This window comes from Podarcis tiliguerta (genome assembly GCF_965153285.1).
Source record: "Podarcis tiliguerta genome assembly, chromosome: 4".
Lineage (NCBI taxonomy): Eukaryota > Metazoa > Chordata > Lepidosauria > Squamata > Lacertidae > Podarcis > Podarcis tiliguerta.
In genome coordinates this window covers 77,573,427-77,585,252 of record NC_139537.1, presented here as the reverse complement: position 1 = coordinate 77,585,252, position 11,826 = coordinate 77,573,427, and the positions used below count along the sequence as shown (strand labels likewise).

General features: G+C 42.7%; 1 protein-coding gene and 2 long non-coding RNA genes across 4 annotated transcripts in view; all 3 read right to left on the bottom strand.

Moving 5' to 3' along the window:
- Positions 1-11,826, bottom strand: part of NALF1 (NALCN channel auxiliary factor 1) — a 324,175-nt gene that overhangs the window by 112,182 nt on the left and 200,167 nt on the right. The window lies entirely within an intron of this gene.
- The window catches only part of LOC310676406, a 273,715-nt gene that overhangs the window by 89,506 nt on the left and 172,383 nt on the right, over positions 1-11,826 (bottom strand). The gene's annotated exons all lie outside the window — the stretch shown is intronic.
- Positions 2,025-10,671, bottom strand: LOC310676418. The gene is made up of 3 exons (XR_014510554.1): positions 10,657-10,671; positions 3,658-3,688; positions 2,025-2,126 (listed from the first exon to the last, which is right to left on the bottom strand). It is a non-coding gene; the product is annotated as an uncharacterized lncRNA (long non-coding RNA).

The window sequence follows — 11,826 nt, the reverse complement described above, 5'->3', positions numbered from 1 at the left end:
AATAATTCAGCTGTGGTTTGTAAAGTCACACACAAAAACACACACCACACTATGAGCAAGAATCCTGGACCTCACGCCAAGGAGAGTTATGGACAACCTACCTCAGGTAAATTCACCTGTAGCTCAGCAGCTATGTACATATCTATGACAATGCATCAATCCTATTATACTGTGCTTTTCTCCTCTTATATGATATCCTATAATTGAAAACTATATTAGCACATAGTGCTGTTGATTACTGCACTCTAAAATGAATATCAATTAAGCTATTAATTCAACAGTTTTATGAATATTCTATTGAAGTTAGGTTGCTCTGTTTATAAGATTATGAACGATAAAAACAACTAAAACACATCATCAGAAAGGCATTTATCCCCATCCAACACAAACTCCTTGTACCTACATTAGAAGGGGACCTCTGGTGGGGGACACATTGTGCTCCTTCTGGGGCAGTTTGTCCACCTTTGGTCCACACTCAACTCTCACCTGTGGCTCCTAGAAGCTGTCAGAATGTGACAGTGGCCACACTCCAGGAAATGGCTTTGACTGGCCGGCAAAACCAGGTGAGGGTAGCTGATGGGTCTCAAACCATTGACGAGTTAGGGAATTCCCCTGCATGTGAAGATAGGATTGAGCAGACGGGACTAATAGTGGGTTCAACAGTCAAGAAGGTGGTTTCTGCACATGTTGTAGAGAGAAGTGAGGGGCAGGACCCGCAGGACTGGATTCTGAAATCTGCTGCACGGCCTGCTCCTTGGTAGTTCAGGGAGTCTGCTTTGGAACCTGAGTCCATCAGGTACCCATTTGCTCCCATAAGACTGTCCTGAACAATTTGGTGTCATCAGCAAACTACCACCTCACTGTTCACCCCTAACTCTAGTTCATTTCAAAGGCGCTGGTCCTTGGGAGAATGCACTTCTTACATCCTTCTGTTGTAGGACTGGCCAACATTTTGGAACTGGGGCCATATCTACAAACCAGAGAAACTGTTTTGGGCACCACATGCATGCTACAACTCACCCCTTCCCAGGAGTAACCCCCACCCCCAAAATTGACCCAAGTTGTGAGTATAGGCTTGGAAAAAAAGCCTTCTGTTGGCTAAACAAGGAGGAAGGAGAATGGGGTCCTGAAGGCACCAGGGAAGGCCTCTGCAGGAACATGTGCTCCATTATAATCTTGGGGTCATGGGTTCAAGCCCCACATTGGGCAAAGGATTCCTGTTTTGCAAGGGGTTGGATTAGATGACCCTCATGGTCCCCTCTATGATTCTATGGTTATGAGAACTGCTTATTTATTCCAATTCTCTGCTTCCTGGTCTTTAACCAATTACCATTCCACAATAAGGACCTCCCCAGAGTGCTTAACTGTTGTGAGATCTGCACTGACCAAATAGTTGGGACTGAAGCATTGGCATTACTGTACAGGTCTAGTAATCCTTCTGTCAATTTCAGCAGTTCCACTATCTTTTCATGACATCTCATTCTGCCGTCATAATTTCTTTACTCAGTTCACCGTCTGCATTACTTCTTCTTATCCTCTCTCCTGAAATTTCATATATGAATTCTTTGTATAGGTAAAAGTGAAAGCAAACAAGCTTGTTTTCTGTAGTGGAGGTCATGCTGGGTGGTTGTAAAAACTACCTTGATGGTGCTTGCTTTAATGAGATGTAAAATTGAAGCCACTCTATATGGGCTTCCAAAATGCAATGATAGTGTGACACCAAAACCTAGAAGCAGCTTTGCATAACAGGAGGTCAGAGTAGCTCAGAGCAATACAGTGTTCTTTCATGTTTCTTAGCTTTTCCCTATTAATCTCTCACTGATTCATATTGAGGAACATATTTGGATATTTGAGAAATTTTAGTCTCAATCTTGTATTCAGATTTCATTGAAGTAGGTACCAAAGCAGTATTTTTAAAAGGTACTTATCTTGAATGTTAAAAGAAAAGAAATCAAGAAGATAAGAATGCAATAATTGCCCCCAAAGGAAAATATTAAGCTAGCACTAACTTGTTTCTCCCTAGGTAAAAATAGTGACCCAAAAAGGTAAACACTCAGTTCCTCTCCCAACAGACACAGCAGCAAACCATTTCTCCCAAGTTGCTATGTATAACTTTGGACAAAGAACTGCAAAGGAATTAATAGGACGTTGTGATAAGAAAAATTATAAATACAGTATCAAGGAGAAAAGGGGGTAGGAAATGAGTGAGATTCATGAAACACTCTGAGATTTTGGTTTATACTTATAACAGAAGCCTTTAGAAAGAACCGGCCCCACAGGAATGACAAGATTGGTCATGTCAATATTAATCTGTATGGAATACATTAGCACGTCTCCAATGCACATTAATACTAGTGGGTTGCTGAAATTTTGCTTTGCTATATTTCTGATGCAAAAGTCACCATTTCTGCTGCGTCAGCATCACTTTTTAACATGAAAGACTATCGCTATGTGATCCCACCCAGCCTTGATCACAGACTGAATGTGTTGATGTTGCGATACCACATAGTTAATATGATCTGACTACATGATGACATCACAGAGAACCATATCAATGCTCCCTGTCTTGCCACAAGGCGAGGGCAATTTTATTGCTCTCCTGCAAGAGGCCGAGTGGCCTGGCAGGCCACAATTTATCCTGTCCCCCGGCATGGGGCCAAGTGTCCCATTGGGCAATTGGTCCCACGCCCAAGGGAACGCCCACAACTACCTGCTGCCATTGGCCAATATACGGCAGGCGGACAATTCAGTCTGCCATTCACTTGTTCACTTAGAGTGTTCCACAAAACTGCCTGCCTTAGAAGGCAAACAGACCTACAAGACTGTCACCTTTGATCCAACTTTAGTCAGGTAGCCATGTGCATAATCAGGTAGGGCAGAATGTGTACACAAAGAAGGCTGAAATCCACATCCTAATGGTGTTACTTTCAGTGGGGTTTGCCTTAGGAAGCACATCTCCATCCTGCCCTGTATGGGTTGCAGAAGGAACTGTGGGCTAGGTGTTTTGGCAGTGGAAGCTAATCACCCTGATACCATGCAGTTTTTTAAAAAATGGGGTTGGGGAGGGGGGAAATGGCCAAAAGGTGCCACCCAAAAGGGGGTGAAAATGTTCACAAAATGTGTGTGTGTGTGTTTGTGTGTGTGTGTGTGTGTACACACACACACACATATATACAAACACAGAGTTTCAGCTCAGTACTAATGAACGGAGCAACTTCTACCACCATCACCTCCTTGATTTAGTCTGCAGACCTAAAAGCACCTGCTTTCATAATATTTTCGTTTGCATTACTCAAACTTGACAGCCTTTCTGTTTATTGAAATACGAAGTGTATAATACATATCTATATATGTATATCTATACCTATATCTATCTATATCTATATCATCTATATCTATATCTGCTTGGTTAAGATAGCAAGATGACCTACCATCATTTGCCCACTCCTCCTTCTGGCCATAAAAGAATGAAAAGGATGGAATATGTGGGTGCTGGGGGGTCCTCTCCTTCCAGGCAGGTTGTGGTGTCAAAATCAAAAGAACTATGGTGAGGGCTTGTTAAAAAAAAAAACTTCATAACATGACTGAATAGTACGAGTTGCTCTGATATGTATTCAGTGGTTATCAGGATTTTTGGAATTGAACGAGAATACTCACCAACACTACCAGGGAGGCCGTCGAGAGGCATCTACAAGAAAAAGAAGCAGAAAACAACGCAGGATAAGCCACCATCAGGAGTGGAAAGGCTTCTGTTTTGTTTTATCTGCTACTGGCAGAATCCTTGTCTTAAGGATTGGTCTTCTCGACCATCTTTTCCTCCTCTCTGGCCAGGGGCAAATTGTCTTCAGGGGGGCGAAAATCACACTGCCAAGTGAAACCCCTTTCTAATTTACTCAAGATTTTCTTTCTCGGCACCATGGCTTTCAAGACGAATAAGTTCCAAACACTGGTTTATGTCTGCATACAATTATACCACCAGTGACAGCAATATATTTTGAGGGAAAGAGCAGCTTGGTTGTGCATGAGGCCAGCCAGCGATTTAGGAGTCGTGCCCTCAGTTTATGACTCAGTTGCTATGTCTAATGGTAGAATTCTCTATTTGTGTTGGTTAAACAGAGAAATAAACTAGTTCTGTTTTCATCTTGCACCGCAAACATCAAAACAGAGTGTTGAGGTTTTCAGTCCTTATTGGATGGGTCCTGCAACAGCTTTATGGTGTCTTTATGCATAGCCAATGCTGTGGAGAAACCTTAGTGTGCAACAGAATCATTCATCTATTTTATATGCCACCTTGCAGTGTTCAGGACGTATGGTGGTTTAAGTTTTAGAAATAATTCCAATATGAATGGCTTGAACTGCAACAGTTCTCAAACTGTCCCAACTCAAATTTTAAATGAGGTTTTACTTCATTGAGCATTTTGAGGATAACTAATGATTCGGGACTGTAGAAATAAATGCATTGTGAACGCTCTCAGAGAAGTACGGTAAAGTTTGTTGTTGGGTTAAAAATTCTAGCCAAGATTTTCTAGACCAAGGCCGAAGAAGCTGTGGCCTTCCAGATGTTGTGGGACTACAAAAGTGCTCTTTGACCTTGGATCCCCAGATGTTGATGGATTTCAGCTCTCATCACCCCCCTGACCATGGTTCATGCTAGCAAGGATTGATGGGAGTTAGAGTTGCTACAATTTCTGGATGATTGCAGGTTTGCCACTCCTTCCCTAAGGGGTGGGCGGGAGAGAGAAACTAAATACAATGGGACCTTGGTTCTCAACGCCTTGGTACTCAAACAACTTGGAACTCAAACACTGTAAACCTGGAAGTAAGTGTGGGAAGTAAGTTTGCGAAGCTTTTTTGGAAGCCGAAAGTGCTCTGTTTTGAGTGTTACGCTTCTGATTTGAGTGTTACGCTTCTGTTTTGAGTGCCACACTACCGTTTTGAGTGTTACGCTGAGGTCTGTTTTTGCTATCTATTTTGCATTTTTGTTTTTGTGGCTCTTTTTTTTGAGTGACTGTGTGGAACCCAGTTCAGCTACTGATTGATTGATTGTGTGACTGCAGTACATTGTTTATTGCTTTCATTTTATGGATCAATGGTCTTGTTAGATAGTAAAATTCATGTTAAATTGCTGTTTTAGGGGTTGTTTTTAATCTGGAACAGATTAATCCATGTTGCATTACTCTCTATGGGAAAGCGCACCTTGGTTTTGGAATGCTTTGGTTTTGGAATGGACTTCCAGAACGGATTACGTTTGAGAACCAAGCTATCACTGTAGGAATTTTTGGAATCCCAAGCTAACCATGCAAACTGAAGGGAACATAAACCAAATGGTGGGTGCGTACGCACGCGCTCACACACACGTTTGTTGGGGGGAGGGGGTGTTACCATGATATGAAATTGTTTCCCACTACAGATTTAAAGATGACTTATTCTAACTTGGACGAAGTTCAGTATTTTATACACTGCACTACAGTAGCTTTTAATGGAAACCTCAGCATACAGCAAGACAGCTCCATTTGTGCCTTGGCTTTCTATCATCAGGCAATCTTAAACGATTTACAGTCTAAAAGAACAGCTGACTAGTAGTGACATTTGCAGGCCAATTCACAACAGAGTCCTGAGCGATGATAAGTTTTTGTTGGAAGGAGAGGGCGGGGGGGGGGGGAGAGATGGTTGCTCTAAAATTCTCCCACAGCTGTCAATGAAATAAGACCTCTGCTCTGCTTGCCTTTGTAGTCCTATAATTCTCACCGAATTGAAATAAAATCTCTCCTTTTCAAACCGGAAACATTGTTACATGGCGGGTGAATGTGTGATGATAAAAACTGACGGGTGGGCTTCCTATTCTGGAACACTAGTGTCACAAAACATTGTGTTGGAGAATGAAAAGACCTTGATTTTCCTAACAGGCCGAAAAAGAAAAAGAAAAAGAGGCGAGCGACAAAAAGACAGCTTTGTAGAATCTCTCCATATTTCTGTTAAGCTATTTCACAGCTGGGACCATGACTGGGGAACTGATTTCTGTTCAGATCCATAGTTCTACAATGCTGCCTTTCCTGATGAAAGGCGGGGGGGGGGGGAATAATTAAGTCAACTTTTTGTTTGTTAAGGAAGCGTCTGCTATATTTTTTAATGGCCAGAAGCAGAATAGCACTGAGCACTTCCTGGGGATTCCTCGACGACATTTCACACATTACACAGAGGCAAAGCCTGGTTTGCCACCAAGCCATACATGCAAGGAGGAGCTGCATCCCAATGAGTGCAATTACTATTGTGCAAATGTATTTGTCACATTCAAACATCACATTTTTCATGGCACTTAAGTGTACACCTATAAAGTGTTATGTGTGGTGGCCTTACGGGAGCTTACTGCTGCAGTACTCAGACAGGTGCTAAGATTATAAAATTGCCTTCACCTAAGATAAGACACAGGTGGCGCTGTGGGTTAAACCACAGAGCCTAGGACTTGCCAATCAGAAGGTTAGTGGTTCGAATCCCTGTGACGGGGTGAGCTCCCGTTGCTCGGTCCCTGCTCCTACCAACCTAGCAGTTCAAAAGCATGTCAAAGTGCAAGTAGTGCAAGTAGATAAATAGGTACCACTCCGCTGGGAAGGTAAACTGCGTTTCTGTGCACTGCTCTGGTTCGCCAAAAGTGGCTTAGTCATGCTGGCCACATGATCAGCATGTACCAGCTGTACGCCGGCTCCCTCGGCCAATAAAGCGAGATGAGCGCCGCAACCCCAGAGTCGGTCACGACTGGACCTAATGGTCAGGGATCCTTTAAGATAAGACGTGGAGATATTCTAGAATTCTTTGATCCACTCCCTAGAGAGCAGATAATCCCATTCTGCCGTCTTTTTCCAACTTACCATTTTACCTTTTTATCTTATCCCCACCTAAGATATTCTTAAACTTATTCTTTCAGCCAATCCTTGACAGGACATCATCACCTGTTTGTCCTTATTGCATCTTATAACCGAGACCCCTCATTATCATACACCTGGTCTGTGTGGTCAGCTCCTCCTGTTTCTCCTAGTTCCCTTTATAACTCCATTCTTCAAGTTTTAGTTATGCACTATATAAAAAGAGAAAGCAACACCTGATGCACCTGTTATAAAAGTTGCAAGGCAGCCATGTACGCTTCATATTCCGCTTACTAGTCTAAGTAGAACAAAGTCTACATGACTCATATCACTTTCTTTTGCCTTGAAGATAAAATGTAAACAGAAGCAAGACAATACATCTTAATATTTAAATAGAGGGACTGTTTGTCTGTGATAACAGGGTAACTGCAGCAGCATGGATTCTGTACAAGGCAGGGGGTCTTATGCCCTCCTCTGCTACCCACTTCCTGTTTGGATCTGAGGAATTATTTTTTAAAAAAATCTCAGCTCTCTGTGCTTCATAACTTGGGCATTAAAATACTCAACCCACTTACTTTGAAGAAATCTCACTGAACACAGTATGACACTATGGGAACAAGACTGTAGCTGTAACATATCACCATCTCTCTTTTTTAAAAAAAAAACACACCAAGGATTTAAAAAGTAGAACTATATACAACAAATTATATTATTTCTAGAGAAGACTTTCTAAAGCATTTCAAAGATATTTAAGGGTTTCCTCTCACTGTGCTCATGTCCCTTTTGAATTCCCCCGCCCCCCACCTAATTCAAAACTTAGTGTACACTGACAAGACCAGTCTTGGGTCTCCCATAGTAAAGTCTCCTGTGCTCTCCTGTCCTCCATCACAATCTTCAAGATTAGCCACAAGTGACATCTTGAGAATACATACATCAAATTCCAAACAGCAAGGGGATATTCAAGGCATTTTTGGTGGGCATCCCACAACTGTGGAAACCCCTTTCCTCTAGAAGTTCATCAACCTGGAAGCCTGGGTACCATCTGAAAGTTTTATAAGACTTTCTCTTTAAGATAGATTATTGGGGGTGGGGGACCAGAGCTAATCAACAAGTAATCTAATTTTATAATTCCTCCATTATTACCCCTCTGTTATTGTCCATGACAAGTCGCTCAACCATCGCTACTGTGTCCTTTCTTTTAGCAGATCAAGATGATCAGTTGACAGCAAAAACTGCAAGGTTTTTAGCGGGGGCAATTAGAATAAGATCTATTATTTGATTATTGGTGTAAAGCCCCAAAATGTATTTGCTACAGCCAAGTTTTTACCTCTATCTTCAGTACATTTTATTTTATTGCTATGGCTAGTGGCTGCTGCAAATAAAGATTCTTCTGATTCTCCATTAAGCAAGTATTCTGTTCTGTGTTTCTGCCTCCCCTTCTTAAACTATTTTTACCCATCTCCAGCCCTTGGGAATAGGAAGGCTAGAAGCTGAATGAATGGGCAATGACCCTGGAAGTTCAAACTTAGGTATATTAGTATATTTTGTTCATCCTGTGTTTTCTCCTATAAACATTTATGCCTAAAGGAGGGCCGGACCAGGACATTTTGCCACTTCAGGCAAAATAGAAAATGCTTCTACTCCCCGGCTCCAGCCACCTCTGCTGCCGCTTGCTGTCGATGAGCATGGAGGAGGCAGCCACAGCAGCAGACAGGCATGGAATAGGAAGCGGCAAGTGGCAGAACAAGAAGCCAGATCTGCCGCCTGAGGCAACTGCCTCATATCGCCTCATTGGCGGGCCAGTCTGGCCCTGGTCTAAAGTAGTGGCTGACATGGGCAGCAGTCAAATCTTACAACCCTCAAAATTTCTTTCATGTTTTAATCAGCTGATCATCTGTTGATGTTTTATTTGTTGTAGTTTTATTTGGAAACCACAGGCATCTGGCTGGTCACTATGACACCAGAAGGCTGGACTAAATGGGCCACTGGCCTGATTCTGCAGACCCTTCTTCTATTTTTTATGACTCCTGGCTATTTTTTAATGTATTCCTCTCATATTTTAGTAATTACCTGCTGCTGTTGCCTCAGTTGTTGTTCTTGTTGTTTCTGTGTGTGATTTGTTGTTTTTAATGATGTAAGCCACCCTACACACTGCTTTACAGTGGAAGAGTGGGATATTCTCCCCCCCCCAAAAAAAATGTGCATTTACTTAGAATAAAGTCTCAATAAGCTCACAAGAGAGGTAAAGGTAAAGGTAAAGGGATCCCTGACCATTAGGTCCAGTGGTGGCCGACTCTGGGGTTGTGGCACTCATCTCGCTTTACTTTACTGGTGTACAGCTTCCGGGTCATGTGACCAGCATGACTAAGCCGCTTCTGGCGAACCAGAGCAGCACACGGAAACGGCTTTTACCTTCCTGCTGGAGTGGTACCTATTTATCTACTTGTACTTTGACGTGCTTTCGAACTGCTAGGTTGGCAGGAGCAGAGACCAAGCAACGGGGAGCTCACCCCATCGCGGGGATTCAAACCGCCGACCTTCTGATCGGCAAGTCCTAGGCTCTGTGGTTTAACCACAGTGGTTTAACTCACAAGAGACTTACTCCCAACTAAATGTGTACAGCATTGCTGCCTTAGCCAGTCCTATTTTTCTAGAAAAAGAGGTGCCAGAACTCACCATGAATGCTTCCCTTGTTCTCTTATAATGGCAATGGCACCCATCTAAGAGGTGCCGGAACACTGTTCTGGAAAGTTCTGAATGAAATAAAGCCTGGCCTTAGCTACAATTAACCTTTGCTAGATAGGGACTATAGGGAAAGCCGTCAACTAAGTTTTCCTCAGAGTAGACCTATTGAAATTAATGGACCTAACTAAATTAAGTTAATTAATTTCAATGGGTCTACTATGAATCAAGTTTACTTGAATACCACCCATAGTTTTCATACTGAATAAATTTATAGTTACAAAAAATACAAAAAAATGTCACCAAGCAAATTCTAGAGCATTAATCCCTCTCTGCCTCACTTCTCCTTCTTCCTATTGTTTCAGTGTCCCAATTCCTGTATGTCACTTTTACAATATATGAGCACACAAACTTTAGTGATAATTAAGCCACTTTCTTGAATTTATTATTTGGTTAAAAATGGCACGTGGCAGAAGCACTGTCAAACATGACAGAAAGAAAAATGGTTTTGCGTAGAAGATCTTTCCCAACAATTCTTTTAAAAAAAACACACCACTGCAAATAGACTGAAATGCTTCTTTTTAAAGATAACTGTACACTTTAAAGACTAGAATATGTTAGCTATTGTTTGATGGAAGAACCTGCACTTAAACACTTAAAGAAGATATTTCTTTTTATATTCAGTTTTTACTGAGCTGCTTCATTATTACAATAAACAATGTATATTTATCAATAAAAAATAAACGCACATAAAAAGCTGTCTCTTTTCCCCCTATAGCCATTTCACAAAAAGCATCTTGCATTTCCTATCATTCCTGATCAGTGAGATTACTGGCTGGGACTGAATGAAGATGCAGTCCAGCAACCCCAAAAAGGCCACGGATTCGCATTCCTGATGTGTATCAGCAGTCAAGTAAGTGTGTCCCTCCAGAAAGGAACCAGTGATAGTTGAGGGTTATTTTCAGTAATTAATTCACCTTATATACTTCTCTTTATACAAAAATCACAGAGCAGGTTGCATAATAAAACTTTAAAATAGGTAAAATAGACATATACACAGATGAAACTTTGCAGTATATCAGTTACACAGAGGAAGGAACAAAGCGGAACATACTGAGATTGGCCTTATTGGTCTCTCGTGTGATGGCAGTTGCATCAATAAGGGGGTTGAGACTGCTCTTCCTTGATGCTGATTGGTTCTTAGGTAAAGGTAAAGGTAAAGGTACCCCTGCCCGTACGGGCCAGTCTTGCCAGACTCTAGGGTTGTGTGCTCATCTCACTCTAAAGGCCGGGAGCCAGCGCTGTCCGAAGACACTTCCAGGTCACGTGGCCAGCGTGACAAGCTGCATCTGGCGAGCCAGCGCAGCACACGGAACGCCGTTTACCTTCCCGCTGGTAAGTGGTCCCTATTTATCTACTTGCACCCAGGGGTGCTTTCGAACTGCTAGGTTGGCAGGCGCTGAGACTGAACGATGGGAGCGCACCCCGCTGCGGGGATTCGAACCGCCGACCATGCGATCGGCAAGTCCTAGGCGCTGAGGTTTTACCCACAGCGCCACCCACGTCCGATTGGTTCTTAAAACATAACAATTCTAAGGCATGCCACAAATGATCTCACATACTGAGAAGATGGCACATATGACCGGAAGTTCAAAGACCATGTGCCAATCAAGCAGCATACCCAGATGCTGGGAGCTTCAAAAGGACAGGGACCAAGTTAGATGTTCCCATAACCACATGTCAGTATAAACGGGACAGGTGGAGACCTCAACTCTGACTGGTGAATGAGGGAATCATCCCTCCATGGTTGCCCCAACTCTGGCCAGAACAAAATAATCTAAAAGCTCCCTTCTTCCAGAAGCTCTCTCTTTTATCTTGTTTGATTTTGATCCTTCAATGGAACTTCACATGCATCTATGTAACTATGGACATGCATGCTTCCATGCTGTAGCTCATTTTTAAGGCCTTAAGAAGCATTACAGCTGACTATTGGATCTAAGGTGCAAGCCAAACTATTCCCCCACTGACAGGGCTTTGCAGAGCAATGAGGCCACAACTCCTTCCTGATTGGCACAGCAACTGCACCCAGATTGGGTCAGATGACATCAAGTGGCAGCAGTGAGACCAGCTCAGGCTCCAGCAGTTTCCAGGCTGGCTCAGCCCCGTTCCCTCCATGCCCCCAGAATATGCTGTGTTCCCTGGCAGCCCTCTCTCACATGCGTATTTGGGGGATAGAAGAAGGAGGCTGGTGCCAACTGAATGACACTTTGCATCATTCATCAAC